At 44.2% G+C, this 19,089-nt stretch overlaps 1 protein-coding gene across 6 annotated transcripts in view; it reads right to left on the reverse strand.

Annotated features, from left to right (window-relative positions):
* Epb41l4a (erythrocyte membrane protein band 4.1 like 4A) overlaps positions 1-19,089 on the reverse strand; it is a 216,376-nt gene that overhangs the window by 135,994 nt on the left and 61,293 nt on the right. The window lies entirely within an intron of this gene.

The raw sequence follows: 19,089 nt of genomic DNA on the forward strand, positions 1-19,089 counted from the left end.
AGCACAGGGAGGCAGTGGGGGGCGGGGGTATACATTCAAGCTACTGTAGATGTAGCGATCTGCTATGCTGAAATAGAATTTTCTCATAGTCCTATTCTTAGGTAGTTTATAATTCTATTGCTGCTACCCTTCCTGACTGGCTACAGTTTGGTTAATGGACTGAAGAGCAGCTCATATGTTGACACTGGTTTTATTCCCAGCCATCTTGTCAGTGTTTACTAAATAATTATGCTGTCTACACTGTCTTTTGAGACAACCTATTTTCCACATTCTGGTTCTTGGACAGGAGAGGTGGATGCATGCCTCTAATTCCAGGCAGAGACAGGCCAGTCTCTGAGCTCAAGTACAGTTTAGTCTACATAAGAGAGTTTCAGGCCAGCCATGGCTTCATAGTGAGTGAAACCCTCTCTTAAATTTAAAAGAGTTCTGGTTCTTCTTTTACAAACTCCATAGATCCCTCACTTCTCCTCTGGTGCTGATGAGGACTGCAGTCAATGCTGCTTTGAGAACACAGCATCCTTCTCGTCCTGGTTCACTGGAACCGCTCCTGAACACTCACTATGATAGAAATACACCCTCTTGCAAACAGAAGGTCCCTCTTGGCCTGCTTTCTCCGGCTTTTGGTTTTGCTTTGTTTTGATTTGATTTTTAATCAAGAAGTGATAAACTCACCCATTTTTCCCTTAGAAATCTAAGATGACTGTGTAATTTTTGTCCTTTCATCTATGAGCTACATGTTCATAATAAAGACTTTCCCATTTTAGTTTTCTCTCCTGCATATATAATATGAACACCCACCCTCCCTATCTGGAGAGACTTTCCCACTGTGTGTGGCTGTGGAGGCTGGAACCACACGTGTGCACAAGCATACACACACACACACACACACACACACACACACACACACACACACCAGTGATTTAAACCCAGCCATCTGCATGACGTGGCTTTCAGCCAAGGACTTTGGCTGTGATGGGATGACCCGGCAAGGAGTTAGAATTGCTCGGTCAGAGGTGTCCAGTAGTTGAGGCATCTAGTTGTGAGCCCAACTGCAACAAGAAGCAACGATGACTGACTCCTAAGTCAGGTTGACATTACTCTTGCGTTCTCAGGAATGGCCAAGAGGTACCTGCCCTTCCCTTGTCCTAGGCAAGCAATGATCCTTAGCCCAAGAGACATGACAGTGTTCCAAATAACCCCAGGTGAGAATATAAAAAAGCTCATCATAAACACAACTTATTATAGAAATGGTAAGCATTCCGGTGTTAAGCAAAACAGTGTCGAGTGTTCCAGGGGGACTTTTAAGCTCACTACGGCTTATATCACTGTGAAAAAGGATTGATTGGAAAAATACTGTGTATCTCATAGGCCCCACAGCATCAACCTGATAGGAGATGCAGGCTTTGCCTGGCCTCAGACAGACACCCACAGCAACTAAGCCTGGACTCCTCCATCTATCACCGCCTCCTGCCTGTGACTCGGGCAATGATGTTCACCTACGAGTAAATAAATCCTGGCCAAGTGAAACCATATTCTCTCACCTTCTCAAGAATATGGAATATGTCCAAACATCTTCTCTGATATTGCAGAATGTTTATGGCAAGCAGGAGTGGAAAGCTAATATCCCATCCTTTCCTCTTCTCTCCATCGGGTCTTTTCTTATGTTCAGGCACAGAATACAAGATGTGTAAGCAAACCAGGTACAGCTACACAGCTCCTAATATTCTGTCCCCAAACAAACCAACAAGAAGCAATGTATTAAAAAAAAAGAGGAAAGAAGTATGCAGGAAATACTGAAGACTTATGTATGTATGTATATATGTATGTATGTATGTATGTATGTCACGTTTTTTTCTATGAAAACTACTTCAGTATTCCACACCCTCTAGAAATGTTAGGCTGTCCTTCATACATATAATTTACTTACAGAGCATAAAATGACCTAACACGCTTAGTCACGAAGAGCGAATGCAAAAACAAGCTTAGAAAATTGCCTCAGAGCTTGAGGTGGCAGCTCGTGCCTGCAATCACAGCCCAAAGGAGGCTTAAGCAGGCAGACTGCCATGAGTTCGAGGGCAGCCTGGGGTACAAAATGAGACCCTCCCCCAAGAAAAGCAAAGAGAGTTGGAGGGAGACACCTCAATATGGAAATTATTAAAATTTCTTGCATAAGAGGAAGACACCATCTTTTAAAACTATCATTGCCAAACTACCAGAAATATGGAGTGTCAGCTCTCTGTGGCAGTTTTGCATTTATAGAGACTCTGGTTCTGAAAATGTCTAGGACTGTTTTCCTTCAACATAATTTGTTATCCTCTACAGAGAAATCATGAGAGCGTACAATGTTAGGCAACAAATCCCATTCTGATCTGAGAAAGAACGGGACTCCCTCTGTAGTATTCTACGCAGAAGGGCGGGTCTACACGTGCCCCAAGGGCACAGCCAAATCAGCAACAGAATCACATGTTCCATCCTCCTTCCTCACGTGGTCCTAAGAAACCAACTTCCAATAAGGAAATGAAAACACAGGGCTGGGGGATACAGCTCAGGAATAGCAACCCTGCTTAGGACCTTCTTCTTCCTGTCTGTTCCCATCAGTCTCACATAGCCCAGGCTAGCCTTGAACTTGATAATGTTAACTGAAAATGACTTAAAAACTCTGATCCTCAGGGTGTGAAAGTAGGACGGGGTGGCAGGGGGAACTCTGATCCAGATGTAAAGTTAATTTTAAAACTTCTAATCCGCACACTCCCTCCATCCCACTCACTTCCGGGATTATAGGCCCGAGGCTACCACATTCGGGATTTTTTATGTGGAGCTGTGGCTTGGACCTAAGCTTATATCCCAGCCCCACATTATTACTCTCTGGAAGATAGGGAATGGCAATCTAAAAGGCACCAGAGAGGAGGAAAGGCTTGGTACACAAACCTCTGGGGACGGAAGCCACTGTCTTGTATTAAAACCCTAGAGACACTAAAGATAAGCAGTGACTAAGAAGGAAATCGTCTTACAGTGGCCTCTGAAGGAAGAGAAGGAGAGACCTGGTTTTCATATATTACCCAAGGCGCGGCGACGGCACAGGCAAGGTGTTACTTTGCTCCCTCACTGGGGCTGCCCGGTTATGCATTTGGCGTCTGCTGTGATGGGTGTTAAGTAAAGAAATGTGCATGGACAACATGGGTACACGGCAACTGTCTTTATTCTCCTTTAAAGTTACTTCAGGACTTCTTAATCTGAATTCTTCTTGAGCCCTTCCAGCAGTCAGACAAAAACCATCATTAGCCACCATTGTGGACGCTGAGTTCTGGCAAGCCTCCAGGCAAACCCTTCAATGCTAAATCAGACTGTTACTGTCGTTTGAAATTTAAGAAAAGCCTGATTCTACACTTCTGTCAGCCCTTAGCAGAGGACATGTGGGTGCAGTCAGGATCACTGCCATTTCTAAAAGAAATCCAGAAGCCACGGAAGATATAATTACAACCACAGCACTTAGCAACATACCTAAGAAGTTTCTAAATAGATAAACAAAATTTTGTCTCTAATAGTCGAATTCCACTAGGGAGACCCTAACAACAGTATTGAATAAGAATTCAAATATCAGGAAAGGAACTTTTCTCGCTTAAAAGGGTATCCCTGTGTGGTCTGGCCTGATTGACGGCCATGGTCCCTTCACCCTGAAGATGCTTCTGTCCCTTGCACTTTAAGATCTCAGCTTTGTTATAACTATGCACTGAACCTACAAAGTCTCCTGGTTTTGCCTGTCTCTTAATCTATTTGACCTTTATTAAGGTCGCCTGTTACTTTTTTATTCTACTAATATGTAAACATTCTACACTTGACCTTATCCAAGAAGCTGAGAAGCAATAAAGTCCAGATGGTTTGAAAGGAGATGCTTAGCTCATATACTCCCTTCCTCTGTGAATAATCCAATAATTTATACATGTACAATACCTTCAAAGTTCACTACGAGCTAATGAACAATTGAAGAACAGGAATAAATAAAAGAAATCAGACTCCTTTTCTCATATCCATTTTTCCTAAGTCAATCAGACATAGGATAATAAAGAAGAAATAGGGCATCACTCTGCTACAGCGGATGAACAAAATCGATTCAATTCAATTTTAATTAATAATTTCCCCCTTTGTTTGGGTCATATATAATTCCAAGAGACTCAATATATTTCTAAAAGCACAGTAAGAAATCAGTATCTTATGTTTGAAGTTCATGATACTAAAAAGTAGAGGGTCCTGAAATTAAATTATATGTACTATGTACTATGTAGAAATGTACAGTTTTTCCATGCAATAAAGTACATCTGACAAGAATTCAGTGTTCCAACATTAAGGAAACAGAAAAAGACAAGGCAGAAGACAGTTAAGCAAACAGGGGAATCGTCATCCCTCCAGTCACTCAGCGAAGACGGAAATGTTACAGCAGACTCATTTGCCTTTAAAATGAGTGCTGCCTGTGGCATTTCTGGATTGTGAACTGTGTGCCTCATAACTCGACCAAGAGAAATAGGCTGTTTTCATACCAACCGCTTTCTGGAAACAACAGTTCCTACCGACTCAGCTGTAGTCTCAGGGAACAACTCCCAAGGACAGGCTGACGTGGAAACACCACCAGCGCGAGCCTTTTAACCAGAACAAAGAATCCCTCCAACGAGTAATAACAGCTTTGCAGATTAGTGCAGCGTTACAAACCAGAAAGGCAGGTTCTGGCCAGCCACACAGAATGATAACTATTACGATCAACAAGACAGCTTGTTCCTTTGCAAAGGGAAATGAGCCTAGCAAAGAAGTCTTCACTGCTATGCCTGTAAAACCTACTCTGTCTTTATTTAGTATTTTGAACAAAAGGGTTTCCAGTTCTCTTGGAAAACATAAGTCATATTAAGTATCTTAGCATAGGCCCAGGAGGGTACAGGATGTAGGGACCTGGAGGAAGGACCTCTCAGGCACTGGGCACTAGTCGGGTCTCCTCTCAGGGAAGCAAGATGAGCATCTTGGGATGGCTTTTAACTAAGTGACATCTTCACATCCATGTACTAAAAAAAAAAAAAAAAAAAAAAAAAAAAAAGCCCTTTATCATGGAAAAATGTGGTTTTCTTTCAAGCTGTTTTTCCCCCAACATACCGTTTCTGTATGCTGACAAAGTTGAGATAAGCTTTTCTCAGTCTTCAGGGTCTTAGCTATTTGTTGGTATGAACCAACCCCAAAACTTAGCAGCACACAACAGCAATCATTTGCTTGAGGTTTAAATTTGGCCAGAGCTCAGGACAGCTGGTGTTTGTTCACTGTGTTGAAGAACCTGGTGTGAGCTCACTCACAAGTCACCTGAAGTGGGTGGAATAAGAGGGCTGGCTCATCCTCTCTCTGCACCTTCTAAGTCTCTTCAGCAAGAGATCCCATTCTAAGGTCAGCCAGGGCTCAGAGAACGCACACCAAAACTGCCCAGCATCAGTCTGCCTGCGTCCCATTGATTAGAACAAGCCATAAGCCCCGCCCAGAAGGGAAAAGAACAAGAGTAGACTCCTCTTCACAGAAGGATGGCGGGCATACACTGAGTGACTGGAGGAAGCAGAGGTTGTCATCTTTGTAGACAATGGACTTGATTTGTTTTCCTCCCAGGCTGGCTCTGTCCTTTATGTTTCCACCTAACTCATCCTTTCTCTCATACTTCAAATTACAGGAAGACAAAAGACAGAACAAACAAGAGTAAATTATTCCAGCTGTCTGTATTTAAGAAAGGATGCTAGCCGTTTTCACATACTTTCACTTGGCCAAAGCCATTTGAAATGAGCATCTTAGTCCTACTTTACAGAATTGGAAGGGATGGAAGCAAGATGGAAAGCTCTTGGTTCCTGCAGCTTAGGCATGGCAGAGGACTTCTCCCCAAATAGCCCTAACCCATTCTGTGACACCAGCTATTCTAAAGGCATGGAGGGCATGGGAACCTTCCACGGTCTGTGAAATCAGAGCAGGACTCCTGTGTGGGTCATGCTGGTAACCCCAGCACCAGGAAGACAGAGGCAGGAGGGGGTCCGCTGGGCTGCAGAGTGAGACCCTGTCTCAACAGATAAGCAAGCAGAACAGTCTTACAACGTTGTTAGTTGTCCCTCATCACTTCACACTGCTTCTTTTAGAAGCACTGACATGGTTTCTGATGTCACCGCAGATAACGTCAAACAGTAAGAGAAAACAGCCATCTACCACTAAGCCCGATAGTACAGAGATCCGTTAATGTTCAAAATGAACATGGTTTCACTTTGCAAAAGGAACAACTTTATGAAAACAATCCTGTTGACGTGAAAGTCTTCCAACTGTACGTGGTGTTGTTATTGTGTTGATCTGTGTGACTTCTGTTAACTCTTCTATAAATCGGACTTTAGAGTATCCAACAAGGCTTTTAACTTACAAAAGTTTCTGGATATTGAGAGATACAACTGTTTAAGAAACTCTGTGTGATCCATTGTACTCTTTTCACAGGTCCAAGATCCAAAAAAAAAAAAAAAAAGGGACATTGCCACAACACCACAACACAGCCTTTTAAGTGTTTATGAGACAGAGCCTCTCTGTGACCTACAACTTGTGAGTCCAGAGACGACAAGTGTGAGCTACAACATACTCAGTCTTTATGTTTTTTTGTGGCTTTTATTTTTTAAGGAAATAGATTCTATTTACCACGAGGAATCTTTGAAACCTCATTGATAAACTTGCTTTAACTTTCTAAAACATCCAGATGACTATTTCCCACCAGTCTCACGAAGCAAGAAAGCATGCAGTAAGCCTCCATTTGATAGACACATCCTCTTAAAATACTTATTTTAGACCAGGCATGGTAGCTCACTCCTGTAATCCCAGTACCTAGAAACCTGATGCCAGTGGATTGCCATAAATTGAAGGCTATATTGGGCTGCCCAGCAAATTCTGGGCCACCCTAGGCTACAGCATAAGATCTTGTCATAAAACAAAACAACCCCAAAAACAAAACCAACAAAATTACATGAGGTTATTTAAATTACCTTTAGTTTGAATTTAAAAAGGACATTTTATAATCTTTAATACACTATTTTGAATACTAGCAATAAGCTCATACCAACAGTTAACATTCTATTAATTTATTTGATTTTTCCCTCATATAATATATCCTGATTATGATGAGTCCATCGCTCCCCCCAAGTTCCTCCCCACCTCCCCTCATCTGTATCGATTCCCTTTCTGTTTCTTACTAGAAAAAGAAAACAGGTTCCTAAGAGATAATAATAAAGCAAAATATAACAAGATAAAGCCAAAACTATCACATCTAAATTGGACTAAACCAACCACACCAAGGAAAAGAGCCCAAGAGAAGGCATGAGAATCACATTCTATTTTTATAAAGAGAGTTTATGAAAAAGTTTCTACAAATCCATTCATCTTCTAATCATAACTGTTTCACGCCGTGCTGTCGTAAAGATTGCTGTGGACTTTTCAATCCCTGCCATCATGAGGAGGACTCTGTCCTCCCTTTCTTCCTGGGCTAGCCTGTGGCTACAATCACACATGAGCTCTCCACAAATGGTACCACATCTGCTCTAGCTGCAGAGCTCTAAGCTGCCATCAAGAGAAGTCCCACCTTGCTACTAGGTTAGAAAAATGCAGAAGTGGGACTTCTTCATGGGCCCTGAACATGTGGATGAAGATCTGCGGCTCCCAGACTGAAGGTGCCATCAAGAATGGCAGTCAGCGTTAGGCCTTCCCGCCTTAGCAATCACAGAAGGTATCGCCTACTGTTCCACTACAGTTCACCCACCACATCAGGAGTTTGTTATACAGCTATACACTGCAGAACACTAGACTACTACGCAGCCCTGAGTGTTGTCTGCCTGACAGATATCCACAGAGGAGAGCCGAATCTCACACAAAACACTATCAAGTCTTTGACTTCCCATTAACACTCAACAAGGAAAAACCACGTTAGAGAAGAAAGCATAAAAATGTAACAAGCAGGAAGCATCAGACACACACGACCCTAAGCACACCACAGTGTAACACACCTAGCTCTCTTCCAGAGAGTATGGTCACAAAGGGACCAAGTCATTGATTGAAGAGGCCTCAGAAACATATGGCTATGTAACAGAGCATCCTGGCAGTCTATTCTGGTTCAAACGGCAAGACTGACACAATTGGGATCTGTAGACTTCTCATTGCCGGACCCTACCTGCCCTTGGGGGTTGGAGGTAAGGTGGCTTGGAGTCACCCACACAGACTCCAGGAGCAGCTGACAGCAAGCTCCTCTGAGCACTGCTGCAAGCTCCTTTGAGCACTGCTGCAAGCTCCTTTAATACCCTCCACTGGTCTCAAGAAAGCATCTCTTCTAAACAGCAATTCCTGATTGGCTGGCATTGTCTGCGCCAGCAATCCTTGGTTTCTCAGACAATCCTCAGTTAGGTCCTCCTGCAGGAGACGCTTTTGCAGGCCTCTACACAGAGGTGGCCCCACAGTTCCTGCTACATGGATTGAATGCTCTTGTATCTAGTCTCCTGACAGTGATCGGTGTGTCGTGACCGTGTAATAGGGGCCCTTGTTGGTAGACAGCATGCTATAAAACACTCAGAGGCAACATTTGCATGTTTCAAACCACAAATGTTTTCGTACAAGAGAAAATCAGGATAAAGCATTATATCCATTGGGAAGGGTGTGTGGAGTCCTAAAACACTAACAATTATACCCATTGGGAAGGACCCTTTACATTGTTCCTTCAGCTCTTCTAGAAGACTGAAATTATTTCAAAATAAAGTTAAAGTAATGTCTTTCATTATTTCTTAATTTGGCTCCTCAAAAGTACCACCCCTCCCCCATTCTGGACACCCTGCGACTTGCTCTTATAAGTAAGTGCTTTCTTCCAGCCTCTGCCCAACCCCCAGTCCTTTTGTCCTTCCTTAAGGGATCAGTGAGGAAGAAAACTGAGAGGGCTGTGAACCCCCAAAATGAATCATCTATATTCTCTCCCACAACATAATACAAGATTCCACTGAAATTCTAGATAGCACACTATAACTCCCCTTTAACATTTACCACCCCAGCGTGACTGAAGAAAACATTTCACTCAAATCATTTCAATAACTCTCTTTCCTACAAAGGTCAATGCAGCAGCAGAGGAAAGAGTCTGACTGATGGTGTAGAGTATGTTTCCCTCCTGGGGCATCGTACACAGCCTGGGCAGGCAGGTGATCTCACAAAGGAAGGGAGAGCCTCTGAGGCAGTGAGGCTGGAAGACAGGGCTGTGCCCCGGGTCCCTTTGCACAGTGTTTGTTGCTTTCTTAGTCTTTATCTTCACCAGTGTGTTAGAGACAGGCCATCTATCAAGCATGCACAAGGCACAAGGTCCTGAGGTCCACTTCCAGAATATTCTCCCCAACAATGCACACACAACACACACACACACCATAAACAGAGTTTCATTCCGTGGCTCACAATGTGGTGGGAAAACTGGGGAGGGAATTCTTCATTGTGGCTCTTTCGGCAATCTGAGGCACCCTGGGACTACACTCACACAATGAAGACATCAGAAGTGGCACCCACAGTAACACTGACTTTGCTACAGGAAACTGACCTCCGGTATCATGAAAGGCCTTAGAGACCTCTGGTAGCAGAGCCTCCAGGGTCTCTATGGTCTTGCTTAGAAGCAGGACAGATACAAAGGAGACTTCCTACTACAAAGCTAGTTTTATATTAAGATGTTAAGGGGACAGACAGTCCAAAAGGTCTGGGGTCACAGGAAAGACAACTTGACTAGAAGAATTGTAATTGACAAGAGTCGGACAGTCGCAGCTCACAGAGGGAAAGTCAAAGGGCACTGGGCAGTCAGAAATGGGTTGGGAAAGCCCATAAGGACATGATTTCAAAAAGCCTTGCTCTTTTCCCCACCTTGCCTGCAGTAACACAGTGCCTGAGTAATTTATACAAAGACACATTCCTTGTGGCAGTTCATAATCTAAAGCTCATTTCTGCAGAGGAGTCAAAAGATGCAGAGGCATGCTCTCTGAAGACAGAAAAACTCCAGCCGCTCTACTGCTTTGTTATAAATAGTACTGTGCTATTATCTGTGTTGTTGGCAAAAGGCTCGGTGCTAAATTAGAGCGCAGCTCACCATGGCCACTGATCAGCTACTTTTTAATTTACTATCGTTTTGTGTGTGTGTGTGTGTGTGTGTGTGTGTGTGTGTGTGTGTGTGTACACGCGCGCACGCACACAAGCACATTGTGGGGAAAGCATGTGCCACAGTGGGCATGTGGAGGTCAGAGAATGTGGATATCTGAACCAACTTTGTGGAAATCTTTATGTGGTATAATGGTTTGTATATTCTCTGTCTAGAGAGTGGCACTATTAGAAGGTGTGGACTTGCTGGAGTAGGTGTGTCACTATGGGTGTGGGCTTTAAGACCCTCATCCTAGCTGCCTGGAAGCCAGTATTCTGCTAGCAGGCTTCAGATGAAGATATAAAACTCTCAGCTCCTTCTGCACCATGCCTGCCTGGATGCTGCCATGCTCCCACCTTGATGATAATGGCCCAAACCTCTGAACCAGGCCCAATTAAATGTTGTCCTTATAAGACTTGCCTTGATCACGGTATCTGTTTACTGTAGTAAAACCCTAAGACATGTGGGTTCCAAGGACCAAATCAGGTTACCAGATACGGTGATTTAAATGAGGAATCCCCCCACAGGCTCGCATATCTGAACACTGGGCCCACAGTTTATGCTGCTGTTAAGGGAGAGTATAGGACCTTAGGAGGCAGAGCCTTCCAGGAGGAAACAGGTCAACGGGGTTAGAGAGTTTATAGCCTTGTCTGGCTCTGCTTTCAGTTTCCTTGTGATAAAATGTGGCCAACCAGGTTCCTGCTCCAGCCTCCTGCTGACATGTGTCCTCTGTCACTGTGGACTCTCCCTCTGGAACCACAGTCACTCTGGTCGGGGTATTTTATCACAACAAAAAGCAACTAACACACCTTTGCCCACCACATGCCATCTTGCTGGCCCTGTTCAGCTATTTAAATAATGTTTATAACACCCTTCTTCTGCTTCAACTTACCTTTGTGCCCTGGCTCTAATGCACCACAACCAAATGGAGACTCAGAGCGTATATTTCACCCAGTAAAAGGGGCTTTGAAAGCACAATAGAAGACCATCACTGACAGTGGTCAAGCACACTCAGAGTCCTGGGTTTGGTCTCCACATTCATAAGAAAACAAAACTACAAAAGAAAAGTGTTAAAAATCGCATCGTGGGCTGGAGAGATGGCTCAGTGGTTAAGAGCACTGACTGCTCTTCTGGAGGTCCTGAGTTCAAATCCCAGCACCCACATGGTAGCTCACAACCTTCTGTAATGGGATCTGATGCCCTCTTCTGGTGTGTCTGAAGACAGCTATATAAAATAAATAAATAAATCTAAAAATATATATATATTAAAAAAATCGCATCATGGTAGATAACTGTACTACTGCAGAAGTTCTAAGCCACATATGTGGAATGGGATGCCTGGACTATATAAAGGTTCTTCTCTGCTGTGGCCTGAAGGAAGGCATAGAATGAATATTTTGTCCCTCCCTGCCTACACTACCATCCCCTGGTCATGTGATCAGTCTCTAACCACCCCACAACCCACCTGGAAGGAATACCCAGTCTTATACCCAGGGCAAAAATTCATCACAGGCCGATCAAGGGACTTCCAAGAGGCACATGCAATCAATCACAACACACAACTTTTTACTGAAGCCCCTTCAAACAGTCTCCCAGCTTCACGACAAAGCAATAGACCCTGTCGAGGATCATGGGCCACACTGGAAAACAGAATAAAGTATTTGTTTACACCTCAAATTTCTGAAAAGGCACATAAAGGAAAGTACACTGCTAGAATAAAGTTATAATCTACAACTTAGTCCACATCCTCTGCAGGTAAAGCCTCAGTCTGGCTTGACTTTTCCGTTTACTTTAGAGCCTCTGGAAGGGCTGTAAATGTGACAGCTCACACCACAAACAACCACCGCACTCTCCGAACCCACTGGCTCTCCGTTGCCTCCATTCCCACTCAGCCAAACCACTCAGGGTGATTACACATCTACACTGTGTACATTCTACATTCAACCAAAACTCTCCAAAGACAAAGAGCGATGACATTATCACAGACCAGTATTCACCCCATGACCCAGCCATGAGCACCTACTGCGCACTGTGCTGAGCTTTCTCCTAAGTCTTACAACTGGATGGCACATGGCACCAGTAGTCTGTTTTCAAATAAGGAAAGTTGGCAGAGGGACTCGGAACCAAAAGTGGTACCGTACAGAAGCAAGCCCTGGTCTCCCACCCTCGCTCCTTCCTATGAGTGTTAAGACTCGGAAGAATGGTGTTTCTCATCAGAATAATTAGAGAAGACATTGTTCAAGACAACAAAACTGACAGGGCTGTGTAGTCAACGCTTTTAAAAACAAGAAACTCTTCATGTTTAAATCCACTGGTTCTATAAGGTATCTCTTAGCACTATATCTAAGACTATAACAATCTCAAACTTACCAACACTTATGCAGCAAGACATTTGTTTTCTTGTAATTAGATGCAAACCACTAATTCTAGTTATAAATATAAATATCTGGTACATAGTAAATGTTCAGTAGATTACCCTGAATAATGAAGAGGAGGAAAATGGGGGGACGGGAGGGTGAGCAGGACCCCAATGCCCAGGCAATCACCCTTCACAGCTCCCAGGTTTCTGAAAGTTTGCATCACGTGATATCTCAACTATGAATTCACTTTGCTTCTGCTACATCTCTTTTTGTTGTTGTACAGAAAATTCAGACAAATTGCAGTCATTTAAAAAGATGCTCTAAAGTCTCGGGGAAGACAAAGGTGACCTTGGCAGACAGACATTTTCAAAAACATAGTATTATGAATAAAGGGTTGTGTTTCTGAACAATAAAGGGTGGTACACTAGATAACTACTCTCTGTTGGTTATATCATAAACTATTTCTTGGCAAATAAAGCGATTGCAGATGCTGTCCTACAGGGAAATGGATCCGACTTAGATACACCCCAGAGTCGATCAATAATCAGAGTGCAGTCCAACCAGAGTGGAGTCCAGAAGCCACCTCTCCTGGCTACTCAGTGTCAAGCCACTTGCTTTAAAATGCCATTCAGGTCCCACTGAACAAGAGGGAAACCATGCCTGCCTGGTACTGGAGACCTAGGCAACTCTCCAGAGCTGGTGAAGTCACGTGTCTCGGGGGAGAATCACAACCTCTACTTTACGAAAGCAGCACAACCCCTAACTACCTCTAACTATTTGTCCTTACAGCCACAGATAAGTGCAGAGCTCTCTCCTCATCAAGGAAACTTCTCTTTGTAACAGACAGAGACCATTACAGAAAACCACAGCCAACCAAAATGCAGAGCTGTGGAGCCCAGTCCCAACAAACGCATGCACAAAACAAGTACTGCACAGAGGCGCAGGGGATGTTGAGGAAGAGGCGGCAGAAAGGCTGTTCAGAGCCAGAGGATCGGGGAGTCTGCTGTGGACTGTGTCTCCTAGGGATGTCAGAAGCTGCACCTATCAAGTCTCACCAACATGACTAGCTAGCCAGGAGCTGAAGACAAGAGGCATGCTATCACCGACGTGGTGGGTGGGTGCTGAGGGGAACACGAGGAGCTACAGAGGAACTGCACAAGCCACTACAGTCAACTAAAGCACTCTGAGAGGGAAAAATAGCCTTCCTCAGGGAAGAGCACACCAAATGGTCAGCCCTGAGACATACATACGAATGACATCATGCATTCAAGTATTTAGGAATATATATGTATATACTTTTGCATCTATGTAACAACAATTAATGAAAAGAGAGGCCATGAAGTTGAAAGAGGGCAAGAAGGGAATATGGGGGATAGTTAGAAGGGAGGGAGGGGAAGGGAGGAATGATGTAATTATAATCTCACCAAATAAAATAACCTTTAAAAAGAAAATGTTCTATCAGAGAAGAAAGGGCATCGGGGATGGTGGAAGGGAGTAATTGACTACAATGGGTTTTTGAATAGGATCAGAGTGTATTTTATATATGTTTGCATATGTCTGAAACACATCATTTTATAGGATTAATGTACGGTAATAAAATGATTGACATACAAAAAAAAAAAAGCCATTCAGCTTGAACCTGTAAACACCCGATCTTCAGCTGAGAAGTCGTGAGGAAAGAAAATCTGTGTCGCTACAGTTTTATAATTCACTTATGTTTCCATGTCTGAAAATTTGGAAGCTACTCATGAGTCCTCAAAGAGCCAAAGACCTAATAAAACTGTGAATTTTAGTTACAATCTTCAGTGAAACAGTTAATGCACTGGAAGAAAATGCAATGGTGGTAAAAGGGTTTACAGGAGACATAATGAATCACGTTATAATGTGAATCAGCAACCCCTAAACCACGGGCTTTGGGAACTCAGATTTCCTCGTGAAACAGGATGGATCCCGTTTTGATTACTAATCACATTATTGCAGGCCTCGCCTGCTCCGTCCTGGCTCTGCAGCTCCCTTGCTGGGGGAACTGGAAATGCCACTGTGTTCTCTAAAGCTACATCCTCATCTTTAACGCCAGAGAGCACCTAAGACCCTGTCATCATTTTGAACAATGGAGATGCTGAGATCCACAGTTCCCACATCCAATTAACTACCTCCTTCCCCTCACAACTGCAACATCCTTGCTCATGCTGATTTTATCTGTCCAGTGGCCTGAAATACACCTCTCATCCCAGGGACTGTCCTGAAAATGAAGTCAGTGTTGCTCTTAGCAGGAAAAGGAGTGTGGACAGTTGTGAGCACACCTATCACTCTAGAGGAGAAACACTTTTTGCTCTCTTGTCCTTTCCTCATTTGGTTTCCTGCCATACCAAATAAGAGGCAGGGCCCCTTACAGGTCTATGCAAGGCTATGTGACCTTCAGCAAGTTGGCTAAAATCACTTTCAAATGCTGTGTCCTTATTTGCAATAGGAATTAATAACCCCTGCCCAACCCACATCACAGGCTCTCTTGAAAGATCAACTAAGACATACCCAGAACTTCTCTTTAAAAGCACTAAGCACCACGGAGTCAGTCCCAGTCTCAGCTCTGGCATTAAATGCCGGAGGCATACACAGTCATGCTCTAGTCTATGTTTAGCAGGCTCTGCAGTTAAACTGAGAGACAGCAGTGAAAGTATATACCATTAACTTGCTAAAGGCATCTGTATTTTATATTTTTTATTACTTTATTTTATCTTATCATTTTGTTTTTTTTTTTTTCAAGACTGGGTTTCTCTGTGTCAGCCTGGCTGTCCTGGAACTTACTCTGTAGACCAGGTTGACCTCTAACTCAGAGGTCTGCCTGCCTATACCTCCAGAGCACTGGGATTAAAGGCGTGCACCACCACCACCACTCTGCTAAAGTCATCTTTAAGGAAATAAAGCAGTTAATGAAGCTCTCACATTTTTTATTGGAAATTCACATTTTTTATTTCCTTTAATTAAATTTAATTTAATTTAAATTTTGGAGGGTGGCACAGCCCCATGTCCAGTATGAGATGGAACTTGGGTTCAAGCATCAGGCATTGTGCAAGTTCTTTTTCTTTTTTAAAGATTTATTTTATTTATTATATGTAAGTACACTGTAGCTGTCTTCAGACACTCCAGAAGAGGGCGCCAGATCTCGTTGCGGATGGTTGTGAGCCACCATGTGGTTGCTGGGATTTGAACTCTGGACCTTCGGAAGAGCAGTCGGGTGCTCTTACCCACTGAGCCATCTCACCAGCCCATTGCAAGTTCTTAATGTTATCAGACTCCACTGAAGCACAAAGAACTTTTGCTCTCTATTCTATAAATTCTGTATGATTTTGATCCCCTAATCCTATGATTTTTGTTTAAGCCAATGGATATTCTAAGGAAAGAAAGTCGCCTTTTAAGCACTGCATCTCACAAATCCTTAAACCAACACAGTAGAGACGATGACTATGCCAATCAAGCTCCTGTTACCACTGAACATTAAGAGAACCGGAAAGGTTGAACCCTCCGTGTCTGCCTCTATCACAGGGTTGAAGAGGGATACAGTCCAAGAGTGCAGATTCAATGGATGTCCTGCTGTCACTCAAAAACATTTAAAGGTCCACCCAAAACTGGACCCACGGGGTTGATACAAAAGCCAATGAATAAGTTTTGATGCTGGGTCACCAGACCAATGGTGCTTATCACAGAAACAGAAAGCACACTAGAACACACACTCTACGGCTTCTCCTCCTCTAAGCCATTCTTGCTACAATAGTCTTGGGTGTGTACATCTCAGATGGTAGAGCTGCTTCCGTCATCTGAACTCAGTGCCAGCCTGGGGACCACTCAGAACCTGGTTCCTCTTTGTGTTTGCCTCCATCAGCACTGTTTCAGAGTATGAAAATGTCTATCACGCAATAACGACGCATCAGTTTTTATTCTGATGAGAGCGAGTGAGACTCTGGGAAGAGATGACATGTTTGGTGCTAATGCTCTTGAACCATTCAGCATCTCCTGAAATCTACCTTCTGCTCCCTCGCCAGGACACAATTTCCTTCCCTGCCTCATCGTCTCTCCCCCTGCCCCAGTGTCCTGCCCATTCTATCTTTTGTAGGCTTTACATCTGACTGGCAATAAGTTATATCTCTGCCCTGCAGAGATATAACTCTCATGTGTGGAATAACAGAAATTATTCATGTGTGGAATAACAGAAATTATACATTGTAAAACCATGTCAGAATCTGCACATGAAAACAGGACAGGTGAGGAGCTAGTTCTCCTTTTAGAAATCTGCTGTGCTTTCTGAGATACACTTTCTTGCTTTTATAACACCACTTGTGTACTTTGTGGCTATTTGCAAGCGGCAAAAGGCTTTCTTCCTCTCCTGTCTTGAGTACCACACTGTCAAGGTTCAGTGTTAACCCAGGGGGTACTGGGCCACACCTGTAATTCCAGCACTCGGGATGCTGAGGCCGAAGGATTGCAGGTTCCAGACTACGTAGACTGCACAAGTGAGAGACTCAGATCACACACAACACGCAGAATAGGGAGAAGAGAGAATGGTGGGCACTGAGTTTGAGGCTTACCTCATAACTCTCAAGGCTCCACAGAGCTCCCAGTGCCTACAGAAGTAATAACTCAGGAATCATCAGGGAACTGAGAGCTCCCTGACCACGGGTCTGTTTTCTTCCTCTGTGCAGTAAATGCCTCAAAAGGCTAAGAGTACATCACACCCTGGAAAGGAGCCACCAGCTGAGACGCAACAACACCCTGAGCAGGTTTCCTTCCTCAGCAAGACACCCCCCCCATTCTTCTCATTCTCCTAGGGCTTCCCTTCTAGGAGCTTCATGGGGGTGGGGTGGGAGTGGGGAGAGGAATGTCAGGGAGAAGGAAGGAGATGCGAAGCAAACATGCATGTCAGCGAGCAGTGACCCTACCAGCCAATTAAGGAGACACACCGCTGGTCTTCACGGGACGCTGCAGGCAGCTCACAATGGACGGATAATGGTTGTGACACCAAGCCCCAGGAGATGGGGTGCGGGTGAATATGAAGCACATACACACACTGACAGACTAGCAGAACAACAGGATGCTGTCTGTGTTTGCAGCCCCTGTACTCAGAAAGGCTCTGCTAGGAGGGCGAATGTGGCTTCCTGAAATTGCCCATCCTCCCTTCTGCCATATTCTCTTCCACATAGACACTAGGTCAGTCTCTCTCTCTCTCTGTCACACACACACACACACACACACACACACACACACACACACACACACTGACAGCAAGCCTTATTCCACCTTTCTAAGACACAGATACACAGATCACCAGCTCTTTTCACAGGAGCACCTCTCTGGCCACCCAGCCATCTTCGAGGCTTTTGCCAAGCCAGGAGGGACTCCATGTTACCTTCCGTTGTCCCTGTGGAGATACTAAAACCACCTTGCTCAGTACCCACTTCAAGTCAGCGACAGGGACGCAATGAATCAATAGCAACAAGTTTAAGAAACTGAGACTGCAGGTCTGGGCCTTTCCTAGATGTCCTACTGGGCAAAGGCAAAACTTCAGGAAAGAAAACAAATGTGGAAAATGTTTCACCAAACGCTGGCCCAGACTAGTGTAAAATCTTACTTCCAAACCATTTCCACAAATGTATTGTGCCCCCGTACCCCCCAAAAAAAGCCACCACCACCCCCAATCAAAACCACAATGGCAGCTACAGGAGATAAGAGGCTGCACAACGAGCAGACACAAAGGAGTCCTGGCCACAGAGCAGCTCCCGAGCAGCTAAATGGGGCTCTACCCTGAGCACAGGAGAGCAAGGGTTTACCAAGGTGCAAACCCAGGATGTCTGCACCAGAGTCCACACCCACCCAGCTCCAAAGCCACTGAGAGACTCGGTGCTCAGGGACCGCCTTGAACATCTCACAAGAAAAGAATTCCTCTGCTACATTTTAACAGGAAAAGTGAAACTAATGCAGAAAATGTCGCTTACCACTTCCTTTAAAAAAATAAAATAAAATAAAACCATCTCCCCAAGTCTAGACAGTAAGGAAAGGGGGATGTGAATGCGAAGGGACCTCCAGCACCCGCTTCACCCCATCAATCCAGGCTGCAGACACAGCCTCCGCACCCTCCACCCAGCCCAGTTATGCCAGCCTGTTTGATCATTTTGACAAGTCTCTAGACACAAATGTCCATGAGTCTCCATCCACACTGCTATCCCCGTTCTACCCCCACGACAGCAGCTGACTTTTTTTTTTTTAGTTTATTGTTAAGTTGGCAAAGGAATGGGTTTTATTACAGCATATTCATACAGATGTCATTTGACTTTGTTCTTGCTCATCTCCCTCCCAGACTAGCAGACACACACACACACACACACACACACACACACACACTGCCTCCTCTTGCTGGTCCCCTACTCCTCCCAAATAGTCCCTTCTTCTGCTTTCAAGTCACATGTATTCTATTACTCTCTCTTCTCCTCCCACCCTCTTCTCTTAAGATCTCATCTCCCTTTCTCCTGCCCCCTTTCCTATTTTCATGACACA

Source organism: Mus caroli, unplaced genomic scaffold (assembly GCF_978045245.1).
Source record: "Mus caroli unplaced genomic scaffold, Mus_caroli_1 scaffold_19, whole genome shotgun sequence".
Lineage (NCBI taxonomy): Eukaryota > Metazoa > Chordata > Mammalia > Rodentia > Muridae > Mus > Mus caroli.